The sequence below is a fragment of the Numenius arquata genome, chromosome 6 (assembly GCF_964106895.1).
Source record: "Numenius arquata chromosome 6, bNumArq3.hap1.1, whole genome shotgun sequence".
NCBI classification, from domain to species: Eukaryota; Metazoa; Chordata; class Aves; order Charadriiformes; family Scolopacidae; genus Numenius; species Numenius arquata.
In genome coordinates this window covers 54,037,206-54,062,766 of record NC_133581.1, presented here as the reverse complement: position 1 = coordinate 54,062,766, position 25,561 = coordinate 54,037,206, and positions in this window count along the sequence as shown.

Sequence of the window (25,561 nt, the reverse complement as noted above, 5' to 3'; positions counted from 1 at the left end):
TTCGGGAAAATATTAAGCTTTCTACCTTTCAAAAAATTTATTTTCCAGATATATTTTTGTAAGATATAGAAATAACTAAACATTATCCACAGGGCATTTTGGAAACTCTGAAAGAAAAGATAGAATTATCCAGAAATCCTCCCATAAATTTCATGTCAGAATTTTGAGAGACATTTCCCAGAAATGCCCTTGGGCACATCACTGATGTTATTTCCAGGCTAATTAGTGATGTATACTCTCTCCCAGTGGGATGAGTGATGTGGTAGGTTTAATCAGGTCTTGCCAGGAAAATGAAAATACGTGCCTATTTCAGTACATCATCTCTTCTTGGCATTATGCATGGTAAGCCACACTTTGTCACCATCCAAATTTGCACAAAAGCAACGGATATGCCTAGGAGCATGTACGCTTTGAACCTGCAAAATGTTCCATCTGATGTAACATGGGGTTCTGCTCCATTCATCTTTTCTTTAGGAGCTCAGTCTCTGAAAGTAGTAACACTAATTTTCTTCTCTCTTTTTTCCCCTCCTTTGCCCTCTTTTATGAAGTAACCAAAATATATTTTTAAAAAAAGTCTATAAAAGCAGGTGTGCCTCAGTAATCTTACCACAAGGCAAGAACAGATGTGCATGTTACACTAGCAGCAGTCACAGCCCTGCTGTGAAAGATGAGAACTGAATCCATCCCTGACACTGGCTCATGTTCCTCCTAGGTTTTATAGATCATGGCTGCAGAGGACGGATGAATCATAGAAACGCTGGTTGGAAGGAACCTCTGGAGGTTTCTGGTCCAACCCATGGCTTGAATAATGTTGGACTATTGTCAGCACTAGATCAGATCAGCCACAGCTTTGTCTTGAAAACCTTCCACACCCTCTCTGCATAACCTGCTCCAGTGCTACTCTACCCTCCAAGTGAAGAAGTTGGTTTGTTTTGGGATTTTTTGTCTAGATGGGAGTGGAAAGTAGGAAAACAATAGGACACCATAAAAAATCCTTACACTATATATGCTGCATATCCTAATGGCACTGCCATAGTCTCTGCCTTCAGGCAAACTAGGAAACAGGAATGGCAACTTATAGCGGCAAAGAGCATATGAAGCAGCGGTGCCATGATGGAACAGTGAGAAGCAGCACGGTAGCTAATAAAGGGAGGAAGGTGTGAAAATTCCCTTCTGCCCTCAGTGCAAAACTGCCCCTGTAAAACCAAAACAGAGCTTTCCCCTTTGTTACACAGCCCACCACCCCTGATTCTTGAAAACAGTCTGCCTCGAAGAGGTAGGGTTACAAATAAGAGATGACATCGGAAACATCTGGGTTCTGGACCCCCTGTGCTACACTGGAGCAGGGAGGGCTTTGACTGAAATTCCTCAAGAAACCGAAGACAGATTTAGGCTACAGTGGTTGAGCATTGGTGCTCTCAGGTAGAATTCAAAGTTTTCATAGACTGAGGACTTAGAAGGAGGCACAATTCAACAGCTTAAATCTTTGGCAGAATTAGAATGCAATGGGGAAATGTTTGTGTCTAAATTCACTATTATTTCAAATATTTATTTGCTGCTCTCTTCTTTTCCTTTCTAGATCTGAAGCCAGTTTGACAATCAAGTCTCCCCAGATACTGCTCCCTGAGCCTAGGACCCAGGCACGTCAGCCTGAATCACACTGCCTCCAGCCCCCTGAGCGTTTCCTGGTTCAGAGAGCGCGAGCAGCTACGTTCTGACAGTTTCAATGGGAGGTGTCAGCCTGTTTCCAGAGCTTTCAAAAGACATTCCATCATTTCATGAATCATATCATCGTGTGGAACCTCTGAGATAATGAGACTATGAACATCATCTCACAATGCCATTTGGCTCACAGACAAGGAAACATATGGGCGTTCTCCTCTACACAGATTTTGCAGGGGAAGTAGGGAAAATCCTGCTGTCTGTAAAAGACTTTTCTTAGCTTCATTTACAAGAGGCTGGATGCTATTAACAGCGGACAAGATGGAACTGGTCAGCCACAGATTGCACATCTCAACTCATCTTTGCTCTGCTTTAAGCTTCTGCATAGAAGTGTGAAAGAGACAGTCACCACAGGATGTGAAACCTGCTAAAGCTTACTAAGGCCATTAGACTGAAATAGTTGCAATAAAACCATCTCACTCTAATTGAAAGACTAATTTTCCCTCTTATTGCCAAATTGAATGAGTCTACAAGACTGCCTGAGTCTAGATTTTTAGGATGACTCACAGCTTACCACTATGCAACGCAACATGATAGTCATTGGGAAGAAACTGATCTGCAACAAGAACCTAAGCTCCCAAGCTCCTACACTGCACATTAACTTGACCATTTAGAATCCTAAATGTCACTGAAAATTCTTTATACTTGAGCTCTTATTTTGGGAAACAGAATTTAGGACCTAGTAGATATTCTGACAAAATTGTCACTTGGAGCTTCAGCTCTCACTCTTCAAAATAGCACTTCTGAGTTGTGCTGTGAAACAGGTTTTATATTTAAACACTTATCAAAAATTTTTATTCAGTAGCTGTTACTTCATGGAATCATAGAATGGTTAGAATTGGAAGGGACCTTAAAGATCATTGAGTTCCAACCCCCCTGCCACGGGCAGGGACACCTCCACTACAGCAGGTTGCTCAAAGCCCCATCCAGCCTGACCTTAAACGCTTCCAAGGATGGGGCATCCACAACCTCCCTGGGCAACCTGTTCCAGTGTTTCACCACCCTCACAGTAAAGAATTTCCCCCTAATACCTAATCTAAATCGCCCCTCTTCCAATTTAAAACCATTACCCCTTGTCCTGTCACTACACTTCCTGACAAAGAGCCCCTCTCCAGCTCTCCTGTAGGCTCCCTTCAGATATTGGTAGGCTGCTATGAGGTCTCCCCGGAGCCTTCTCTTCTCCAGGCTGAACAACCCCAGCTCTCTCAGTCTGTCCTCATAGGGGAGGTGCTCCATCCCTCTGATCATCTTCGTGGCCCTTACTTTATTTGATTCAGCCATTGCCCTCCAGGCCCAATCACACTCTGGTATTTGACCTCTTTATATAAAAACTACATGGGGAAAACAAAAAAAATCCAAATCCCCAGTATGTTCCTTCAAGGAAGGATGTCTAGCCATCTGAAGAAAAAGAAAAAAGTGAAGGTGATACAAGAGACTAAAGCATTTTTCTACCTTGCGTAGATTGTTCTACATATGATATATATTAAAATTCTCAGAGTTTATATATCATATCACAGAATCTTCATGGTTGGAAGGTACCTTTGAGATCATCAAGTCCAACCACAAAACAAACAAACAAAAAAAAACCACCACACACCACACCCACCCACAAACAGACACAAGCCAACAATCTCAGGCACTAGAGCATGCCCTGAAGTGCCATGTCTATACTTTTAAATACCTCCAGGGATGGCGACTCCACCACCTCCCTGGGCAGGCTGTTCCAGTGCCTGACCACTCTCTCAGTAAAGTAATTCTTCCTAATATCTAACCTAATCCTCCCCTGCTGCAACTTTAGATCATTTCCTCTGGTCCTGTCATTATTCGCTTGGGAGAAGAGGCCAACACCCACCTCTCTACAACCTCCTTTCAGGTAGTTGTAGAGGGCAATGAGGTCCCCCCTCAGCCTCCTCTTCTCCAAACTAAACATGCCCAGTTCCCTCAGCCTCTCCTCGTATGACTTGTTCTCTAGACCCCTCACCAGCTTGGTGGCTCTCCTCTGGACAAGCTCCAGCAGCTCAATGTCCTTCCTGTAGTGAGGGGATGTCATATGAGAGCAATAAATTACTTTAATTGGCTCAAGTGTGAATTTTAAATGAATAGAATTATTTTTTTTTTTTGGTGTTTAAATGTAACATAGAATTTATTTTTCACATTAAAAGGACACATGTTCTAAGGCAAATTCCTTAAATAAAAATATAATAATGTAAAAATTTTTAGCATCCAGCATTTCCAGTCTGAGCAGGGAGAGTTCAGCAGGTTCTTACAAAAAAATAGTTCAAATCCTGTATGTGAAAATATCTGGAGAAATCATTTCCCTACCACTTGAATTGCTCATTCAACTGGCAAATATTTTCAGTGTATACAAAACACAGGCTGTAGCCCACCTACCTGCCTACGCCAGCACAAAGGAGAGCCAGCAAATGTACCCTCCATGGTACTGCATTGCAGCACTTTCCACGAGTTTAACTTCTCTAATCAAAATATTCCGCTCAGGGTTTTAGATGAGCTTGGCTCTCTCAGTCATCTGGCCACATTCCAGTGTAAACTTGTTCTTTTTTATAACATCATAACAGGAAGGAGGAGTAAACAGACAAAATAGAGAATAACTTGCCTATTCTGAAATTGCTAAGCATTTCTTAAGTATTAGGCCCGGTTCTGCACAATACTGAATTAAGGCTCAACTTTGTTGACTCAGAAAATGTCTAGAGCCTGTTGTCTTCAGTGATATTCTACATTCATTTACACAGACAAGACAGAGTTTCTCTCCTGGTGACACAAGCACCGAGGAAGAGGCTGCTACCTCTGTTGAGGCAGTCTTCCTTCTTTGTAAAATTATCTCAGCCTGAAGCACCTGGGCAGGGACTCCACAGAATTTTGAATATAGATTCAAGGAGTGAAAACCAGATTTATTTCCTTTCTTAAGCACAGGTATCTGCCCCAATATCATCATCTACGCAGAACTAACCTGAGCGTCAGCATATGTTTTTATATCTCAAGGGAAGGACAGATTTCAGAGACGATAAAAGTTTTTACAGGCTAGAGAGTTATAACATAAATCCAGCCCCTCTGGGGGAGTGGGAATTCCCTTCTCCAGCTTTTGTGTCTGCTTCCCTCATACAGCCCCCTCCAAATCTCTTTGCAATTAAACTTGCCAGGGATCAGCTAACAACGCAATTGCATCCAGGTACTTACCTCAGAATTAATCCTCAACAGCCCAGTGGAATAGATAAGTATGACAATTAACAGTCACAGCAATTAAAGCAATTTCATGTTGTAATATTCATTCTCAGCAGAAAGGAAAATCTAGTTGATTTCTCCTGACTGAGTGCCAAGATAGCCAATATGACACTGAAATATTTAACAGAGCAACTTGCAACACAGAAAATCTGCCTCTTCTCTTCTGTAAAAAGGAGAATGAGGCGACACGCAGAGTTCTTACTCCAATCTGTATTGTGCTTTCCTCTGCTGTACTGCTTTGGCCTACATTGAGTCAAAAACACTGTAACATACAGGACGCTAACCCAGTTTATTTCTTTTCTCTGACACACATTCACAACCTGTATTTAACTAAATGTTGAAATAGAAGCAAAAAATAGCAACTGTGTTCTTGGCTACATCTGGCAGTGAAATGTTAAGACAACAGACAAATTTCCCAGTGGAACTGGGAAAGACATCTTTACAGGGACTGGAATTACACAGCTAATCAAAAACAAGATATAGATACTCCTATACAACATCTATGTTTTATCATTTGTTCTTACCAGGCAAAAAAGGCAACAAATAAAAGAAAGAAACTAATGCACAAGCTCTTTCTCTGCAGAGCTATAAAAGCAAAGAAAGAAAAACTAGCAAAGAATAGTTCCTATTGTCATCTACAAAAAAATGCAATGCTGTTGTTAAAAATATACATTGTATGTCTAATCTTGAAATGATTCAGAAACTGTAATAATGGATAATATAGATATGCAAACATATAAATTCTGTTAAATAGGTATGTTCTGTGCTTTAATCCATAGAAGCATTCATACTGAAGAGTATAAATGTTTATAGGATTTGACTCAAAAGAAATCTGAGTTTATCTAGGGGCTTTGATGCACAGTATCCACATGACCCTGGGACACTTCAGAGGCAGTCATATATATTCTCATGAAGATGAGGAGTTTTATGCCAATAGCCCCTTCTTTTCACATGCTTTTAGATAGATAGGTCTGTGAATAATTTAACCTATCTGCAACATCAGTCATTAATTCCATACAACTCAGATCACTAAGTATAAAATGGGTTAATGACACTTTTCTCCTTATGTATCCCTATTTCCCCATCCCTTGTCTTGTTCAGATCAGAATATGTCTGGATGGCCTCTATTAGTTCATACCTGTAGAGTATCTATCTAACACAAAAGGAACCCAAATTTGGTTGGCATGTGTCATTCTAACAGTAGCACAAGTAGGCTAAGAAAAATCTTCTGTTTTAATAGTCCATCTTCATAAAACGCTCTAAAATCAGAGGGGCTTTTTCTTTCCACATCAAGTTTAAAGCATTCACATAATCAATGGTCATGAAAAATGGAAGTGGGAGTGAACAAACTGGATATTTTCCATTTCTTTGAAGTCCCAACACACGGAAGAGGAGAAACCAAATCCTCTGTCCTTTATGTAGCAGAGAAGGAAGGGAAGAAGGAAAATGCAAGACACTTCTCGGCTGACTCTCAAATGACAGGAATCCTTAAAGAAGATTTTACCTCCTAGTTCATTGAAGATCTGTAACACCCAGAGCTGCAAAGATCTGAACTTTCCACATACAGTGTATAGCAAAGAACTTAATGGGCTTGCATATGAGCAATAGAGAGATAAACATAGTCACTTAACAACTTCTGACATGTCTGGGTGAAACAAATCATGCTTCCAGATGAAATTCATCTTTGGATAATCTAGTTACCCTTGGCAGAAATTTGCCCATTTGGCAACAGCATAATTTCAGTATCTAAATACAGGCTGGATGCTAGGGGCTCAGCCAGGAATTAGAAGACAGAAATGAATGATGTCTGGTGCCCATGAGACTCATCATGGCCAATAAACAGAGGCTGGTGCATCCCTTAGGCTAATTACATGTGCTATGACTGAATTAGAGAGTGGACAAGATAACGTTTGTAAAATAGGCTATGAAGTTGCAGGTCCAAGTAAGGACAATTGTATCAGCTGCTCAAAATGGGCAGTCCAGGGAGGCCAGGAGGACTGGTGTTACAAAGGTACGGATAGGGCATGTAGGAAACACAAACTAAGGCATATATGTGGTAGTGTTTTAGTACAGTTGCAAGTGGTTCAGGTGTTACTGATCTGGGGTGACCCTCAGCACGTTTTTGTTTTTTTAAAAATAAATTTAAAACATTTTTGGGGAGAGCAACAATTTGCCTTCTACTTTTGCAGTTCCTAGAGCCATTTAAGAAAAGTATGGATTTTAATAACTGTGTCTTCTTTTCAGTTTCATCTCAACAGTTTAGTGATTCTTCTCCACAAGGTGGCAGAAAGACCACACAGTTGACCAATAATGGTTATAACCAACCTCTGTCTTGTCACAGAATTAGCACTTTAAAAGTCCTACCACCCAAGCAAAATAAATCCTTAAACAATTAATTCCATGTTAATTGGAACAGTGCAATACATCCATATGATATAACAAAGGCTTAAGGCAGAAGATCACAAACTGAAGAGATTAAACTGCTTAGTCATCATGACCTACTCAAACGTTATTATGCAAATGGAGGCTTTGCACAAATGCGGTCCGGTGATACCTTCGTTATCTGAATGGAAATGGATATGAAAGCAATTTGGATAAGAAAGAGGATCATATTTTAATATAAATGAAACCACCCTGGAGGACAATAACCTCACGTTGGATGAGTTTTCAGATAGTAAAGCTTCAGAAAAAGCAGCTCAAGATAAAGTGGCTTTTAAAGTGTAAGTTTCAAGATGGGTAATGAGGGCACAGGACATGCATGGGGAAGGCCCCCGCAGCCCCAGTTCACACAGGGCTGTGCCTCTGTCCATGTGAAGTGGGATAACACTAGTGTGCCTGCCGGACAGGAGCATAGAATAGAATCATTTTGTTTGGAAGAAACCTTTAAGATCATCAAGTCCAACCGTTAACCTAGCACTGCCACGTTACCGCTAAACCATGTCCCTTAGCACCACATCTACCTGTCTTTTAAATACCTCCAGGGATGGTGACTCAACCACTTCCCTGGCCTGTTCCAATGTTTGACAAACCTTTTTGTGGAGAATTTTTTCCTAATATCCATCCTAAACCTCCGCTGGCACAACTTGAGGACATTTCCTCTTGTCCTATCGCCTGTTACTTGGGAGAAGAGACCAACCCCCACCTTGCTACAACCTCCTGTCAGGTAGTTGTAGAGAGTGATAAGGTCTCCCCTCAGCCTCCTTTTCTCCAGGTTAAACAATCATCTCTGAGGGAGCTGAGAGGAGGCCGCCCAGCCAGCTGGCAGCAGGAGCCTTCTGGCCAGACTCAAGACTCAGGAGTCAGGGCAGGAGCAGGACATGAATTCAGGATCGAGCATGAGAATCAGGATCATGGTAACGGGCTCTGCAGCCTGGAGCAACTCAGGAGCTCAGCTGCATGCCTGATGGGCTGGGGTGCCCTCCTGCCCCACAGAGGGGATGAGCCTGGGGCTGAGCCCGAAGCCCCGCTGCATGGCCGGGGGACCCTGTGCTGCACCACAGGCTCTCTCCTTGCAAAAAGGTTGTAAGTCACTTCTCTAAACTAGAGATTATATTTCTGTTCCTCTCTGAGATTTGCCTAAGCCAGCTATAACTGATCACTGCGATTCAGAAGGGAAGCAATTCTTGCCCAGCACCATCTTTTTTGATCGCTTCCCCAGACTGTCTCTCTCGGTGTGCATCTCACCCTGTGTTTTTTACAGCAGATAAAAAGACACACTGCATGTACACAAGAATCCCTCTCTACTTCTATATCAGATCCTCCCAGGTTCATCCACATCTCCAATCAATAAATTGCAATTTCCCCCTTGAGGCTCAGCAGTAGGAATAATCCTCACACCCTCCAGAAAGGCCTCCAGTCCTGGCACACCATATAAGTAACCGGCCTTTTAAGAGGCTTAAAAAATAACAATTTATGAAATATCTTTTCATGGAACTGACTGTTGTAGTTATTTCAGAATAGAATGAGAAGCAAAAGATAACCATAAGTCAGGGCAAAAGCCAGTTAAAACGGACAGAAGCGTTAAAGCCAAGTACACAGCAGTGATGGCAGTAAACATAGTCATGTGCAGAAAAGGCCTGACACGACCTTGTCTCAATGACAAATATCCTTTTCAACCTGTGAAAATGTCCGTGTTTTTCTTGAAAAAAAGATTCTAAAGTCTGTTGAAGCCAGAAAATCAAATTAAGAAAGCATTTAAAAATCAGCTTAAAGTGATTAAAATTTTTGTGAAGTGTAAAAAAAAGGGATTTTTAAATCACTTTTGCTTGTCAGGAAGAAAGTACATCATCTGACTGAATGTGTTGCCCACACACAAACAGAACAGCTACAGGAAGCTGGGCTGTGCTATGCGACAGCTTCAACGTCCACCATAGCGCCACAGTGACTGCAGCCTCAGCAGCATCACCCCTCCTTCCTGCTCCGGCCCTAGAGATTGGGAAACAGGTTTGTGAAATCCATCAGACATGCAGAGGCACCCCAAATTCATCTCCCTCTCGTCCATGTGATGTCATCTGTCTGGCCTAAGAAGCGGGACTTTTCTACCTTTCCCCTTTTTCTACAATCAGGTGAGCCAGATCTAAGTTAAAAAATTAATTCACTGAAATACATTAACAAGTTTGGGGTGCCACAAGCAAACCCTGTGGTATCCTTTATTGGATTTTGGATTTTCAGTTTAAAGCAGTCAGAGTCTCCAAGGTAATTAGGTGGAGTTTAAGAATAGCTTCTGTTTATACCAGTGGGACTGTGCATCTACAGAGATACTGCCCTACATCTGAGAGAGGCCAGGGCTTCTAACGAGATTGTCCTCACAGAAAGACAAAACACATTTCAAGTGCTTCTATTTTGTGTATGAAAAAAAATGATTCTTATTCATGACCTCAGCAGGTAGAAAAGGTGATTTTGCAGCTGAAATTCAGGAGACAGGGATTTGTCACTCTGATGGTTCACAGGTTCTCCACATGGCCTCAGGGGAGTTGGTACATCTCTGCTCTCACCTGGGAAATGATGAAGGCAGTGTGTCACATGTGCTTCATCTGTGCGTCTCTGATCTACTTAAATCACCTTCTCTTTAGGACAGGAACAAATGCTGAGGGCTTGCTTTTTCTTAAAGGAAGACAACTAATAAAGTAAACATCAATAGAATGCTCTTCCATGCTCACACTGAACTATTCATGGCGCCTCAGAGGAGAGAAGAAATAAGAGCACAGTAGGCCTTGCACAGGCTGGTGAGTCAGGGAGCTTCTGCTCTTCTACTTTTGCCCTGATCCCCAAGAAATTTGGTACTGGAGCTAAGAAGGAAGTGTACTGGAGTAGGTCAAATGATGTCTATCCATGAAGATGCCATCTCCAGACTACGCTAGGTCTGTATTTTCAAGTCTAGCCAAATAGAGTCAGTACTGATTTGCCCCAGCCTATATTGCAAATTTTCCCCTTGATAGGCACCCCATGCTCTACTTGGTGGGTGCTTGTTCTGGCTGACAACTTTTAGGCTTTCACAGTGCCAGAAGATGGGGCACGCAAGAATGAAGGAAATAAAGCAGTACGCTGGCTTCAAGTCCTTTCACTGAGATCTGCAGTCTTCTAAAGCTGCCTGGTTTTGGTGCTAATACTTGAGTTACTCACTACGAACAGCCTGCTCCCTCCCCCAGAAGAATGAGCCAGAGGAAGCCCTGCAAATGCTTCCCAGATTTCAACAAGGGAGGTTTCACTATATAAGGGATAATCTACTTTGCAAAGCTACTTGTTATAGTTAATAGGCATTGGCGTGGTACAGAGAAAATTACAACCAAATGGTCTTAGGTAAAGTGAAGGTAAGTTACGGGAGCCCTGCGCAGAAGGAAGGCACTTTGCTACCAAGCTAAAGCACAACAGGTCTGATATAGCCATACTGATCATGTTCTCACAGCTGTAACTGCCTTTCCCACTCTCTGCAAAACTGAGGATAGCTTTATGCGCTTCATCTCTCTTAACCTAGCAGCGCTATCATTTAGCATCATATCCGGTTAAATAGTATAAGGTCCTAAAAGCAATGTGGTCAGGAGCCTCCCTTGCAGGTGTTTATTTCTGTGGCATTTTCACAGATGATTTATCCCAAATTAACCTGTTTAACTAAGTGTGGCAGAGACAGCATGGCTACATGTCTCTTATTCTCATAAACATTATCTGAAGCGTAATCAAATTTGCAATTCTTTAAAAGAAAGTCCCAACTCTGTCATGAAATGTGACAAATCTGATCAATTGTCTAAAAATATGAACACAGTTATAACACTGTATACTCATTTGCTGGGAATACTAGAAGAAAAAAGAATAAATTAACGCAACCAGGAATTTAGCAAATTCTGTAAAAATCACACACACAGGAAGAAAATTTGCTCAGTGTCAAATCCTTAGTCAGTTAAGCTCTAATTGCACTGTAGTTTAAGATGGAAATGATTTACAGAGCTCATCAAATTTATGTCACTGCAAGGGCTGTCGCAGAAGATGTATCAGATAGTAAGCTGAGGATACATTTGTTCTTAGCAAAAAGGCCAAGAAAAATAATGTATCTTCTTCCTACATCCATCAGCTGAGGCGAGAACACATAACTGGTTTAGAAGATAAGGCAATAACTAATTCAGTCATGTGGAAAGAGCTGCCATGAAATCCCTCCCACCACCCACAACATTTTTCCACCCACATTGTTTGTGCTGCTGCACAATCCCCACCTAAACTTTAAGAAACTGAAATTCATCTCTTGGCAATCCTAATGCTTTGTTATTTCAACCCACGATTCTTTGCTTCGTTGGCGGCATAATATGTTAACGACAATGAAATCACTACAAGCCTAATTCAAGACCTTCAGATGTCCACAGCAGCAGTCACTTGAAAGGGAATCTATCCTTATTAGAGGAGAGAGGATTTTCAATCAATAACTGTCAGCTGTACATTTTCTTAAATACACTGTCAATGCTATTTCTCTCCTTCCTCATATCAGTCAAACGCTTTTCATACTCACAAATGTGAGAGCCATTTAGTCACTCCATGCATCTGTTTGGATTTTAGTTTCTCCGGTGAGAATGCCAACAAGGAGGCCAACGTCGACTGTGATTTTTCTGTTATCTGTATACACATGTAGTAGAAACTGTATTGAGACCACAAACTCATTTTACATTCTGTAGGTCACTGAACAGCTGCTCGTAATGATTTTTGCTCACTAATGACCTAGGTTATATTTGAATCAGTGCCCTAGAGGTGAAAAACTCTGTATTCCATTACTGATCCCCTGAGTCATAAAATCCCCTGATAAATTTTTTCTAGGTGGCTTCTGCAGTATTGTTATTTATTATCTTATAAAAATTTCATGTTCATCAAGCTTCAGAAAAATGCATAATAAAAAGCTGCATGTATAAGAGATGGAAGCATTTGCATTAAACGACCCTCAAAATGTGGCAATACAATGGAATCAATGCTATATAACAATCAAAGGAAGTAAGATGCTTGCTAGCCATTGAAAGGAAATATCCTGTCAGGAGAATAGAATTGTATAACCAAATATATGGACAAGACATTATTTCTGGCACAGTCAAAGAGCTATAGCAAATGAATTATAACCTTGGCTTTTCTTCTCATCCTTAGGTAACACTCCAACATACGTCACTCACATATTTAAGTTAACATGACCAGTTCTACTGGGGAAAGTATACTTCTTCTAGTAAGATATTATACATATCATTTGCCACATTATGACCTCCCACGCATTACATACACAATTCTCCTCCTCCCAGAGTGGGATTAATTAAGAGAAACACCCAGGCTCTTAGGAGAAAAAAAAAATAACTATATCGCAAATCTTAAAAACACAGACTTGTGTAAGAAATGGAGCAAGGAGTTAAAAAGACAGAGATCAGTGTTTTGGTGTCTCAATGTACGAGTGCTTTTCAAATATTAGACTCTTCCTACCTGCTGTGCTTAGCTTCAAAATTCAGCACTGACACAGGAAAAAAAAAAAAAAATCTGTTTGCTTTTTCATCCGTGTACCACATGGCTTTCACTTTCATCAAAACATAGCAAAAGCGTCACAGGGGAATCATTCCCTTGGCTGCCTTAGCATTTCTGATCTTTGACCTCTGCTGGAAATGGATTCCAGGCACACTTCTGCCTGACAAGTGAACCGTGTAAAATCTTGATGAGGTGTGTGTTTTGTTTTGTTTGATTAGCAAGCCCTAAAATCGAGGGAAAGCTTTGTCTAACAACGAAAAACCCCACTGTCTTTATCCATGCTTTCCCTTTGCAAATTTACTGACCTAGAACGGCAAATGCTGTCTTCTACATAGGTAAAGATCACATTAGTGGATCAAAGTGGCATTTTAGTGAGTCACAAATGGCAACAGCTACGCATGCAGACCTTGTGGCAAAAGAGGAAGGCTTAGAGCCATGACGTCATAAATCTCAGCAACTCCCGCAATGCACTGAACGCGTACAGGCGGCATAATGAATTTGCTCCCTGGAGGAAAAAGCTTAGGAGCAGGAGGAAAGAAAAGATTATTTTTAGCTAAGGGAACCCTTTGTCTTACAGCATTAAAAATCCTTGAGTTGGCTTCTCACAATAGCAGCCTTGTGCAGTGCTCTACTTTTAACTCATGGAGTGCTGCAAAACATAACAATTACAGAGCAAAGTGCCACCTTCTGAACTTGCCTATTTGCTTTTTACTTGATGTCCTTTTGGCTTCAATTAGAATTTTGCACATATCAAAGCTTCAGATTTTAGCTGTAGAATTCAAAGTTCTTGTTCTTATCCATTACCAAGTTACACATTTTCATAAGTAACAGACACCTAAGCAATAGGAGCAATAAGCATCGTTTATTAGCCTGACAGGTTTAAAATGTAATACCTAAAATTAAACTGAAGGTCCATTCCCATTTGAACATTTTATCTAGTAAGACACAGATCACCCTTCTCCTCTGATGCCAAAGATATTTGATTCTACATTCATTAATAATCCCAGATGTCAACCACAGACAACTTTTTCATCAATCATTGCATTAAAGCACTGACCAAAAGATATACCTACAAAAGAAGAAAACACACTTCCCACTACCTTAATATCTTTAATGTGTTTTCAAGATTTTAAGGCATTTTGCTGAAGGCTACTTTTAGTAAAGTGAAGAAACAACTGCATATACATCTCAGCTGCAAAAGAAATGATTTTGTTAGCAAAGAAAAAAGTCTTACAACCTATTTTAGCTGCATCCTGGATACTCCCAAGTAACATACTGTATTTTGTAATAAACCCAGCTGTTTGCTAGGGCTGATTAGGATTGACTTTGATCTGACCTCTAGTACATGTGGAAGAGCCATGACTGTCTGCTTTTGCTCCATGTGCTGGGGTGGCCTGGCGTAGCTCTGTTAAAAGGTGTAACAGGGGTATGTCTACATCACACAAATCAAACCTGAGGTGAGCTACACCAGCTGCCTCGAAATTAATTCAAGTACCAGAAACAAGATAGACACATCGATGCAGTAGTAGTCTGACTAATAAGCAGGGGTAGTGAGTCTATATAGCAGCTTGTACTAATGAATTTCAATGAAAATGGGCTAAATCTAATTACCTAAGAGTTTTTCTGGTTAAGAGCACATACACAAAGTGTTACTATGAATTTGCTAGTCCACATTCACTGTCAACACATTAAATCTTTCAGTCCGGTTCATATCAGCTTCATTCCTCAACACCCCTAAGAACAACCCCTGCTGACCAGCTGTTTGAGAAGTTATGCCAAAGACCAAAGGAGGAAGATGTGGAACTACTGCAGGTAATCCTTCACATTCAGACACAGATGGTGAAGAGAAAAAAAACATGCTACACACACCACACTATAGCTGTGCTGTACATTACTGACTTCTGCTTAGGGCAACCTTTTAAAAATAGAAGCACAGGAAAATGGAGGTGGCAATCAGAGTAACTCCAGTGGGGAAGGAGGAGAGAAGCATTTGCCATCCTTCCTCTATCAACCTCCCCACACTGTGCTGCCCACATCATCGAGCAGCTGTTGGAAATCTGATGTCCTCAGTGAACCAGCTGGAGGCACAGATTATGGTAGATTCAACGTGTACCTGCCCCACACAAACAATGGCACTCTGGGACTTGCAAAGACACCGCCTCTTGGACAGCAGCAAGTCTGTTCCATGGATCTTCAGCCTCTGCCCCCATTTCTGTGGGTATTGCTGTTCCAGGTAAACAAACCAAACTGTCCACAACTGGAAGCTTGCTGATGTTTTTTGAGACTGCTCCATCTTTGTTTGTTGCTTGCTTCAAATGCAGAAGAAATGGAATAATGCATAGCCATTCAAAGACTGGCCTGTCTGAAAAGTGTTTCAGAACAAGCAAAGCTGCCGCTTTCATAAGGAAATTTGGACATGGTTATTTCAGGAAACAAGCAGATCCATTATGCCTATCCTCTCTGTCCCTAAACAACAGTGTATATAAGGATTCTCAGCCTTATTAATAATCTCTAGTTATCACAGTAATTAGGATCTTGAAATGCTAATATGTAGTTGCCAAATGTGTTCTAATGTCCTAGCACACACAGTAGATAATGTGTATTGTTTACTGACATCTGATACCATATATGTGCTAATTTACTGGCATCTACAGAAACCATAAGAAACTAAGTATATTACACAAAAATGTCCCAACTCAAATCTTCCAGTCTCATCCTTCACATGAAAAACATCTGAAATCTGTTAATAACTTGAACTTTAGCCATGTCTTAATGAGATACAGTCTTGATCCTTTTAGTAAGTGAGGCAGCAAATTCAAATGTTTCTAAAAATACAGATATTACAATTTATTGTGACCAAACACTTTCCTGGCATTCAGTTCAAATACCAATACTAATGAAGCATGATAATCCTTGATGGTACAGGATGTTTAAGCATCTAATTAATATTAACAGGCAAAGACTAATCATGAGTTATAAAGAAAGTGCAATAAGCTGGTTGAAGAAAGATGAATCATGCAACACTTGCTTGAAAACAAATCCTACCCTGATTGTCAATAACTGGACTTTAACAGGTAGGCTCTAGTGCACGTGGAAGTAATTACAGTGAGGGAAGTAGTGACAAGTGACCTTTTTCCAAAACCCAAAATTTCCTCATGGAAAAAGTTCAGTTATGTAAAAATTTTACAGTTTCTGAAAAGGAAACTGCAATAATAATGCAGACCAACAGAAGTTCCAAGGATTACTACATCCAGGATTTATTTTACATATACATATGCAATTCCTAGGGAAAAATTTGCATAAAAACAATTATTTTGAAGGGTGGATGCTACATGGGAATTCGGAGAAACAACCTTTAGCGCTGAGATTAGCGTAGCTGATGGGAAGGACTTTACTTTGGGAAAGGGTGTCTAATTATGAATAGTAATGTACTCAGATAGATTGTACGTTCACTGAAAGGACCATGTTTAACTGGACTAAAGAACTAAGTGAGGTCAGTGAGAATTAAAGCATCCTTATATTAACGAAAATATCCTCAGAAGCAAGTTAGAAGAAATGGATTTATTATCGAAGATCACAAAATAGGATACCCTCCATAAAGCAGAAACACAGTGGTGCAGTAATCCTGAATGGAGCGCAGCTATTGAAATGCTGTCCAGGACAGTAGGAAAAGATGAAGCTGTTTGATACCCTTCTTCATTAATGGGATGCTGGATGTAAGAGAGAGAAGAAAGGGAGCCTGCAGTATAGGTCCAGAGCTGAATAGACAGCACTGAAATTCATTCATAGAAATAATTACCAGGGGTTGTCTCACCTTTGACAAAGATTATTAAAAAAAACTGTAATAACACTACTGAAGAACCTGTTTATTTCTGGATGAAACAGTGTTTTTAATAGACTTTATAACTAAATAGTCACTTTCTTATAGTAAGAGCAAAGAAAAGAGAAACTGATCTTGAATCGAACAACCTTGAGTTTATTTGATACACTGAATATAAGTATAAAATATATATACTTATATTATATTATATTATTATATATAAGAATATAATTCAAGAAATAATAGTGTTTGAAATTTTCTGTTTCTGTAGGGTACACATGGGATATACTTAAACCTACTGGACAAGGAATTTTATGGACTTAAATAAAGGTGACAATTGGAATTTCTTTACATCAGATGGGCATGTTTCCTGTAAATTGTATGTGAGTCAAGGAAAGAAAAACCTCTTATGGGATTAACATGCCAGATGCAGCTACATAAACAGCAACTATTGCTAGGCTGGAAAGGAAAGAGTGGCCTAGGAAAAAAGAAGGCCAAGCTGTCAAATCTTTTATATCTTGTCTATATAGCTCAGAGAGTAAAATTGATGGGATCCTTGGCCAGCAAGTAATCTGGAGGCAAACTTCCTTTTTCAGGGAGCTTTAAACTCCCAGTGAGGTTTTTCGTGGGATGGATTTTCCTTTTCTGGCTTGCTCTGCTTTTGCTTTAGGTCCTGAATCCAGTTTGTTATTTAGCCCCTCTGCCTCATTCTCCCTCTCTCTATATGTGTTCATATAAGGCTTACCTTCCAATCCTAGGTTTTTTTATGAAGACCTGTCAGTTAATTAAACAACACTTTTCATTCAGTAAACATTAAGGTGGAGTTCTGAGTCGGCTTTAAAGGACGTCAGAAGGTGGAGTTCTGACCAAAGAGGACTTCATTTCATTGACTGACATGAACATACAGACATAGTCCGAGGCCTCTGACAAACAGATAAGGAGAGTGAATAATCTGTATGATACTAAACATTAAACGGCTTCCACAAAAAAACCCTGTTATCCTTTGCCTTATGAGACACCATTTCATCTCTGACTTTTCCCTATCCTAACTGTCTAAATAACTATTTATTAAAACTATTTTATTTTTATAAAAACTATTACAAGTGTTGAAATATAAACTGGTGTTATATTCCATATAGAAAAGATTGAATTCAGTTATGGCACCTCTTTGAAAAAAATTAGTAAAAAAAAAAGGAAAAGAAAAAAAAAGAGCAGAAAGGATGCTGCTTTGATATGACAAGAAATTTGAGTGTACTTCTGAAAACCATGCAAAGGAAATAATGCAGTCATACACATACAGAAGAGAAGTTAAGAGAATACTCTTTTCTTATCAGACATAAGTAGTAGCATTCCCTTAACTTATGCTCTTTTTTCAGCTGTTACTGCTCTGAAGTATTATCCGTACTCAGTGCTGCTAGATAAGTAATACCGATATTTCAGATGTCTGTTGAGATCTTGTGATACAGTGAGTTGTAAAACATGCTATGAGAATGCAGGAAATATTAATCCTCATGTTTCAGGATAACCACTTCCAGGGCTCGAGAAGGTCAAGACGACATTTCCTGCATAGTACATGATTGCTCCCCTGATTAGTACAAAGATTTCCACCGTAAAAAGCCCTTGTAAACCCAGAAAGTAGACAAAGGAGTGACAAAATATTGTCTTGCAGCACGAAAAGTTTAGTTTCTCCTTTGAAAATTAAGAGCATCAGACTTCTCAGGAATTTAGTTTAGTTCTCTTTTTCAGATTAAGTGAAATGGAAAACACTTTTTTTTATGTTATTGATTGATTTTGATAAGAATTTGAAACATCCCTGTCTGGTTCAGAACAAATTAATCTAAAGATTTAAAACATTTTAAAAATAAAAAAAGGTTAAAAAGGTAGGAAAATATTGTAGCTGAAGCAGAATCAAGTTGACAGAAATTTCATGTGAAATACATTTATACCAGAAAAGAAAAAGGGTGAAAAAAAGACAGCGTTGGAGATAGTGCTGAAAGAAGAAGAATTTACAAAATGTTGCCTATTTTCAGCAAGGAAAGGGTGAAATCAAATTCCCACACTGGGGAAAAAAAGACGCAGGCAAACTATGGAGTCAAAAAGGCATAAAACTATGTATTATTATTAGTTCTGTGAGATAGAAGAAATAAGCTAGCACCTGCATATTCAAGAGAGAATGACAGGATATTTGAGTTCGTTTTCTATTTCCTTGAAGTATTGTATGTGTGTCCCTCATTTGAACACTGTGGGCCTTTATTTGTGAAAAAGTGTGCATAATGGTAACTCTCAAAAAAGGTGAGCCTAGGAGACTTCATTCATTAGCATTTCTAACTGACTTAGGAAGCTCAGCTGAAACATCCTGTTCAGAAATGCAAAAACCTTATCTGTATTCTGGTGTAATGAACAGGCACGGTATGGATGGTGTTCAGAATAAAAATTCAGAGAAGGGTGAGACTGCCTTAAAGCTGGTGTTTTCTGGGCAACAGGGACTGTCTACAAAACACTGGCAGACTATGCAAGGTACACGAGCTTTCAAGAAGAAAGGTTCTCTTACGGATTGATCACAGCAGTTTCTTCTGTCTGAATCAGATGCAGTCATTAAGGTTCATGTGCTTTCTTCTTGTATTTTTTCAGTGTTTTACTTTTTCAGATCTTTCAATGGCAACATCAAATGCAGCTGAATTTGATCACCACGAATCAGATTTGTGACCAGGGAAGTCAGTCATCTATTAGCTAGTCATTCTACCAGATTTTTCAGTATCATCACAGTGGATACTGTGAGCCACATTCTCCCAACATTATTCTCCCTGAGCAATTTTTCTGCAAAAAGTCTTGTTGCCTTCAATGGATAAGTGAATTTTATTCTCACTGGCAGGAGACCTGATTGCAATTTTTATTATAAGCACAAATTGTTCCCCAGCTTCTATCCCCTATCATTACCCACCAACCAAAGATCTTTTCCTGAAAGCACTCTCTATTGCTGGAAATACTAGTCAATGCTTACATTAGGAAGAGGTGCTTGGGAGCACCTGTGTAATGCTACAGAACGATCAGATAGGAAGGAATAAAAGGGTGGTGAAAAATGAGCAGTTCCTCTAATAGTTGTTTCCCTTTGGAAACAAACCTCATCCCAGCCTTGTTCCAGATGTGCAACCAATCCTGCAAATAAAGCAGCAATAGGATGCAGGATTGATTGTTTTGAGGTCATTTTCTAAATCTTTTCCAGGAAAGAGAGAAATGCTGGGACAGCCCACTGCATGTTCTTTCTAAAATACAGTACCAAGCTTTCTGCCTTTTTTAAAAAAGAAACACACTAAGCAAAGGAGGATTCACCACCTTCCTCTGAAACTCACTTATTTCATCTCCCTGTACTGAATATTCTTTTATGTGACATTTTAAGCTTCATAACTTTGCATTTCAGTTGTAAATGCATTAAAAGATGTGTTAGCAAAAAAGCAGGAGTGGTACCACCAGATTTGGATGGAGTGAAAATAAGTTTTATAGCTGAAGTAAAAGATAGGGGACAAAGACGGTCAAGTTTCCTACCGAACTAAATGCTCCCACATCACCCTATACACAAGCAGTGGAGCAGATAACCTATCTGCAAGGCTACAGCTCAGTTACATGGTTTCCTTTCCCTCCTGCTAAAAGATGCAAATGGAAGAAAAATCATAGTTATATGGCAAGTGAGTTAGGGAGAATAGCATGAAAGTGAAGAAATAACTCATAACCAAGACTCTTCTTTTTCTTCCAAACACTGAAGACATTAGAAATCATACCTCTTTCTCTAAATTTCAATTGTCTGCTGAAGCATTTGCATACTACAAATCAAAACCCAGGCTCTGTCTTGATATTCCTCCTCTGACAAAGAAAAATGTAAGTAAAAGGCACAGCCTGATTCAAACAACCCACTCAGGAACCTATGATTGACCACAGGCCACGATTTTGCAAATAAAAGTCTTTTTCACAGGCAAGGATCACTTGTTCATAAGATAGAGGAGGTGAAAACTGTATCTTCCTTCCCGTTTTTTGAACTCGCTCCTGTCACCATCTATAGTCAAAAAAACCCTGGATCCACTGAGTGCCAAGGGCTTTACCCAGTTGGATGATGAGAGTTCATGGGTGGCTGGTCTGCAGCAAAGGAGTTTGCCTGTGCATGCCTTCCAAGATTCAAGCCTTTGTGAACGGTTTGCTCTTCTACGCCCCCTCCAGCCGCACAACTGAAGAGTAGGGGAGAGAGAAAAGCAAAACTCCAGGAAGGAGCCTGAGAGAAGCTGCAATTAAAATAGGCCTGGCCAGATGCCAGCCCTGAATACCTCTAGATACAATGGGTCCTAAACCTAAATTAGGCCAACTGCCAGGCTTGGGGACGCATGCTCAACCATAATCTCCCAAGAACAGACAGAGACAGCAAAGTGCAATTAACTGTTCTCAGTTCACCACTCAGTGAGAGCAATCCTCAGGCACAACAACACTCGCCAAACATTTTCCACGTACAACAGGAATAACAAAAAAAATAAAAGGTTTGATTCAATTCCTATCACTTTGGAGAAAATGAAAGAGAAAATCTGAGACCTGGGAAGGAAACTGTTAAAACACGTGTATGGACAGAGCTAGGAGGAAAAAAAAAAAAAAAAAAAAGAAAAAAAAATATGTATCTCACAAAAGCAAGATTTCAAAGCTATTTTTTGACAAGGACACGTGTCCACACATGAATGGCACCTTTCGGTAGCAAAGACAGTTGCAAAAATGTTGGTGAAGAGGCAACAAATTAAATAAGAGAACAGCACAGCTAAAATTTATGTTTGTTGCATTCTCAGCTTGTACAAGACAGACTTCCAGTAATCCCCTCTTTGACACTACCACCATGATCCAACTTATTCCCCTCATTAGGCTCGGTTATTCACCATCTGTTTGTGCAAAAAAATAGTCTGAATATTATTTCTTCCTCATAATGTGGAAGCAATAATGAAACACATTATAGGAAAAGCAAGCTGGAATTAGGATACCTCTCAGTCCAAATGAGAAAGAGCTGGAATCTGTACTAAGGCTGCTGGAGTCCAAGTCCTGCCACAGCCTTCTACCAGGAGCCAACTGGAGGGACTGCCAGTGCGGGAGAAAGCATTAAATCACAGCCAGCACTGCTTAGGGTCAAGAGTCAGAAGAAAAGAGAGCTTTAGTTATGAATAATGCCACTGTAAAGAAAAAAAAAAACAAACAATCCTGCAAACACGCACACCTTCACCAATGAAAAGCAGCCCAGGTAAAAAGGGCCATGAGGGTCAGGTCAGCCCTCGCAGGCTACTGCAGCGCGGGGCGCTGGGTCTCTCTCACTTTAAGCAGAGCCAAGATGCAGTCTCAGGTTTTGAGTATCAGGACTTACCATCCTCCCCCCATTTATTCCCCCTTTCCACAGGGTAAAAAAGGCTGGGAACGTGTTGAGAGTGATGGTTGTGGCTTACCTGGACATCCACAGGAGCCTGCTGCCTGGGAAGCGCCCTGGGAAAGGGTGTGCAGCTGGCTGTGGGGACAGCCAAAGGCAGGGCTGCAGGTGCCAGGGCAGGGGACAGTCCCTCAGGCACTTGCAAGATGGCTACTGCAGCTGGAGAAGGGGCAAGCAGCAGGTCAGCCGAGTAAGACAGCAGTACATTCCATCTGGGCTCAAGGGACAAAGGATCTGGGAACAGGCACCTGTCTGCGCCCATCAGCTGTGGGCCAGCGCGGCTGGACCAGGGTGGTCAGGATCAAGGAGACAGGTCAGGGTGTAAGCTCTGACCCCAGGAGGAGCAGGCCACTCTTCCTGCAGGTACAAACTGGGGATCGTCCTAGTGAACTTCATTCCCCGCGAGACTCTAAAGACAGGGATACAAATACTTCAAATGATCCACAGCTCCCAGCTGCTACGCTGAAAAATCTGGCCCAACAAGCCAAGCTTTGCAACGATGAATCTGCTTTGCCCGGGTACTTACTTGTTTCACTTCTAATAAAAATTGTCTTTTTGCTTTCTTTTGTACAAACTTTTAAGCAGAGACCCTCATAAACAAACCTGAGGATAGTGAATCTCACCACCTTGTAGCCGAAAAATTAATCCATATGCAAAATTGCGTAGTTACTGTTCAGTAACTTTTTTAGGAAGTCAGAGATACCAACAGATAGAAAGAAATACCCAAAGATTTCCATCTACCTTTTCTCCCATCCTGCCAAAGAGAGAATCACAAGGTATCCATTGTCTGGTTTTTTCTTTTAAGATTGACAGAAGTGAGGAAAGTCTCCCATAGGAGCCTATAAATTATTTAAATAACACATGCAGTGGTTGCCGATATCCAGCCAAATTCACCCCGGCTGTAATTCCGCTTGGCTCCTCTGTAGCATTCCATCTCCAAAGTAGATAAACCAAATACGTAACAGAGAATAAAGAAAGAATAAAAAATACCAGCAACCCTCTCTAGTAACAGTTATAATATGTCTTGATATAGATTTAAAATCTGAGCTTTATTTTCAGAAAGGTTAAAAGGAAATTATGTGCTGAACCACTCTGGGATCTTTGGATGGAAAACACTACATATATTCTAAGTCATTGTTAACTACCACAACTTCATGTCGTTACTTTGAACACAGCCAATCCAGAGTATGTGTAAACGATGTTATAGGAGTATTTCAAATCAGGGCACCATGCCAGAGAATATTAAAGTATATAAGCTGCCTTCCTGTCTCTAGAGGTTTTAATATGACGAATGTTTGAACTCCTGTTAGCCTTGTTACAAGAGTTACGATGTAGTAACTGTTCATCTGAGCACAACCAGTCCATTGTAAACTTAAGTAAAATGGATACTACCCTCCAGTGAAAATCAAGCATTGGTTTTTTTTCTGCTTTGTTTTTTGTTTCTTTCTTGCAAAAAACATTTGAGTTGAAGTTTTCATTTCAACACTACAAAGACGTTAAAAGATCTTGGTTCACCTGCTGATTTAAAAGACTACAGCAAAATGGCCCTTTTTTTGTTTGTTTTTCGTATCATAGGGAGTTAAGAGGTTCTTTTTTTCTTGTAAATATTCTAGAGAACTAAATATCTGCACAAAATACTCTGGATGCTGAAACAAATTTCATCACTTTAAGGAAAACATGGTTTGCTACAGCAGCCCAAGGAAAACCTGTCATTTATTTTTTTCCTTTGAACGTCATACCAGCTACAATCTGAAATAAACCTGTGTTTGGGGAGAGAAGAATATATACAGTTTTGTCTATCAAAGTCAAAGCACAAAGCACAGACATCATTAAACTTTTCAAAACCTTTGTCAGAGGTGGGAATGTTCTCTCTGAGGGGAAAACCAAAACAAAAAATGAAAAATTACTCCTGTTTAAATTCCCTCTATGGGATTTTACCTTTTAAGTCTTTTAAAGCTCCTTCCTAATCCACAGCTAGAGAGGCATTTCAAAAAACAGAACTCAAAGACTAGATGTTTCGTGGTTTATTCTACATATGGAATCATTTACTTAACAACAAAATTGCTTGTGATATTAAGAAATTATTGTAGATTTTCTTAGCACTATCTTAGGTGTCAAGGCACATTCTTTTCCCATGGAAAAATACTGTAACCCATATTATACTTCACTTCTGTGGGTCTTACGAAGTTAGCCAGATTTTAGTGTCATTCCTGAACTTGAATTAGCTGCATATATACAAATTAATGTGGCAGTCCTTAGCCATGTTACCTATGGAAGGAGCTGGCTTTCAGAAAGTTCCAAAGAATGCATCTGCCTTTGCCCCAGACTTAGGAAAAACACTACTGAAACAATCAGTGTGATATCAACATCTTCCCCATAATGAAAGAGTAAACACAGCACTGTACCAGCTGCTAGAAAATTACTAGGAAAAATAACTATCGCGGCCAACAGGCTGCAGTAAATCTAGTTACTCATGCTAAGCAAAGCGAAGCAAACAGCCACTGCTAGTGGAGATGTTTCCTAAGGCTACGTGGGGGGAGCAGCGTCCTTCCCACTCGGGTGCATCCACACCACTCTGTGAACTCCATTAGAAGTCATCTTTGCTGATTCTGCGGCCCAATAAGATCTTACCTAGGTCTCAATTGCTGCATTATTTTTTGTGTCATGTGTACTGCCACAATACGTTTGGTCTGCTCTGTCATTGCTCAAGCTCTTCACGTCTGCTTGCACGTCTGTGTGTTTAAAATTCTAAAAAGGATCACGAGTGACATTAACTCTAAACATGGACCTGATATGCACATAAGGTAAAAGCTTGCAATTATGTATGAAACGCTGTAAGAAGTTAAATCTAGCACAGATAAAAATCACTGGGGACTTTAGTCGGAATTTTAACCCAGCAAACTCTACAGAATTTACTCCTTTTGAAAAATCTTATAAAACAAATACTAGATGAAACAAAAGTGATTTCATAGAATTCATAGAACCTGCTTTACAAGTATAAAGAACATGCACTATTTATCTGCATGTGAAAGTAATTAAAATTCAAAGCATTAACATGAATACTAAGAATAACAAGAACGTTAATGGGTCCCTGCGGAGCATAGGCTAAGCTGGTTTGTTTGGCTAAACTCTCTTTCATAAATATAACTACAGTGGAATTGTGCACACAAGAACAATAAAGCAGAGTAACTGCCTGAAAAAGAGAACCAAATAAAGGTGAACAAAGCAAAAAAAGTATGAATAAATGTAAATCCAAAATACCAAATATAAATTAGAATTAGACGACCATATCGCCACGTAGCGAGGAAGGCAGCTACACAGGCATTGCTGTCTCTCAGCTACTACCTTTATCTCCCACTTCC